A 2,646-nucleotide genomic window follows, 5' to 3' on the forward strand; every position below is an offset into this window, starting at 1 on the left:
TGTTAGATATAATAGTAGTAAAGGATTCTTGTTGAAACGGCTCAATAAAGTAGATGTTTAAGTAATTCCTTCTGTTAAAAGCATGTTTCAAGAAAACAAGAGACATTACCAGATTAGAAACCAAGATAAACATTCTCATGAAGAATCCTCATGAAATGAAAGACAATTGAATGTGGTGAGGAGAGCTATGGCCATGGGCCCGTTGAGCTCTGGGTTGGAGCTGGAGATTTGGCTTCTGCAAGGGTAATGGGGACAAAAAGCATTTGTATAAGACAAGGAGCAGGAATCAGAGTCATTTAAAAGGAAAGGATAGACTTTTGTACAAGGGAGAGAAGGTTGAAACCTCTCCCAGGGCAATGATTCAAGACCTTTTTGGAACTAAAGAAAACTTCTAACCTAGTCCTATGAACAAAGTTGCCCTTTGGCTGACAGATTGGATCTGCAGTCCCTCCCAAAAGCAGCCCTGTGCAAGATCCCTGACCTGGGAGGTTCTGTGCAGGGCCAGTGGCACCTGATGAAGTCAACTACAAAACCACTAATAGGGAAGCTTGCACAGAACAGGAAAAAAGAGAGAGAAAACAAAACAAAATGCCAAAACATTTCACCCCCAAATATGCCTGCACACCAGAATCCCCAAACTGGAAGTCAGAAAGACATCCAATCAAACCAACAATTGGAACATGAATTTGCTAAAAATAAAATTAGTTTTTACGTACTGAGGACTGTAAACAGACTTACTCAGAATCTTACACAGAAAGATATACATTCATGCAATTAGAACAGAAATGAATATATTAAAAACAGATGATTATGAAAACGAGCCATTCTTAAGTCTTGGGAATATAAAATATAATAGTTAAATAAAATATTCAGTAGGCGAGATAAACCTTGGAGTAGATACAGTGATAGAATTATGAATTAGTAGATGGTCCTGAGAAATTTGGCCACAGTGAAGCATATGAAGACAAATAAAAGCCCTACTGAGTAATGAAGAGCTATATTGGAGACTTTGGAGCTCTCCTTCCTTGGCATTCTAGAAGAAAAGATCAAGGAGGATTGTAGAGAAATAATAGATGCAGAGTTAAAAGCTGAATCAAAATAGGACAGCAGTTCTCACTCCAATGAGTAAAAACGAAAACAAGTAAGTCGGCTGAGAGCTGGGAGGACTCCGGGACTTGGATCTGAGGCATCATGGACAGATCAAAAGAAAACTACATTTCGGGGCTTGTTAAGGCCACGGTTCCTCCACTTGATGGTCCAAAACGCGTTCCAGTGACACAGCAGTTTTCCGGTCAGAATCCGTTACCTGCAAGTAGTGGCCAGGCTCAGCGGGTCCTGTGCCCTTTAAATTCCTCCCAACGCATTCCTTCTCAAGCACAAAAGCTTATCTCCAGCCACAAAGCAGTTCAGAATCATATGCAGAAGCAATTACAGGCAACCGGTGTACTTCATCCTGTCTCTAAGCCACTGAATGACACCCAGAAGAGCAAGCAGCCCCAGCCAGCAGCACCTGGAAATAAACCTGAGGAAGAAGTGACATCAAAACAGAAAAATGAAGAATCAAAAAAAAGGCAACGGGCTTTGGAAGATTTTGAAATTGGTTGCCCGCTGGGTAAAGGAAATTTGGTAATGTTTATTTGGCAAGAGAAAAACACAGCAAGTTTATCCTGGCTCTTAAAGTGCTGTTTAAAGCTCAGCTGGAAAAAGCAGGAGTGGAGCATCAGCTCAGAAGAGAAGTGGAAATACAGTCCCATCTTCGGCATCCTAATATTCTCAGACTGTATGGTTATTTTCATGATGCCACCAGAGTTTACCTAATTCTAGAATATGCGCCACTTGGAACAGTCTATAGAGAACTCCAGAAACTTTCAAAGTTTGATGAGCAGACAACTGCTACTTATATCACAGAACTGGCAAATGCCCTGTCTTACTGCCATTCAAAGAGAGTTATTCATAGAGACATTAAGCCAGAGAACCTGCTGCTGGGATCATCTGGAGAGCTGAAGATTGCAGATTTTGGCTGGTTGGTTCATGCTCCATCCTTCAGGAGAACCACTCTCTGTGGCACCCTGGACCACCTGCCCCCTGAGATGATTGAAGGTCAGATGCATGATGAGAAGGTAGATCTCTGGAGCCCGGGAGTTCTTTGCTATGAATTTTTAGTTGGGAAGCCTCCTTTTGAGGCAAACACATACCAAGAGACCTACAAAAGAATATCACGGATTGAATTCACGTTTCCTGAGTTTGTAACAGAGGGAGCCAGAGACCTTATTTCAAGAGTGTTGAAGCATAATCCAAGCCAGAGGCTGACTCTCAGAGAAGAACTTGAACACCCCTGGATCAAAGCAAATTCATCAAAGCCATCAAGTAGCCAAAACAAAGAATCAAATAGCAAATAGTCTTAGGAATCATGTAGGGGGAGAAATCCTTGAGCCCAGGGCTGCTGTACAATGTCAGGAACATGCTACTGAAATCTGTTTTTACTATTGATGGCCTCCTTCAATCTACAGCACTACAGGAAATGTTTCTTACTGAGCAGGCAGGGCGTCTGCCTCTCTATTAGTAAACATGACACTGAAATGAATGTAGCCATGAGAATAATGCTACTTTACTGGTTCGTGACCTGGAGGCAAGGTTCAACTGCAG

At 42.0% G+C, this 2,646-nt stretch overlaps 1 pseudogene; it reads left to right on the forward strand.

Annotated features, from left to right (window-relative positions):
• Positions 1-1,191: 1,191 nt before the first annotated feature.
• LOC128585558 (aurora kinase A-like) lies at positions 1,192-2,399 on the forward strand (annotated as a pseudogene).
• The last annotated feature ends 247 nt before the right edge of the window (positions 2,400-2,646 follow it).

Source organism: Nycticebus coucang, chromosome 1 (genome assembly GCF_027406575.1).
Source record: "Nycticebus coucang isolate mNycCou1 chromosome 1, mNycCou1.pri, whole genome shotgun sequence".
Taxonomy (NCBI): domain Eukaryota; kingdom Metazoa; phylum Chordata; class Mammalia; order Primates; family Lorisidae; genus Nycticebus; species Nycticebus coucang.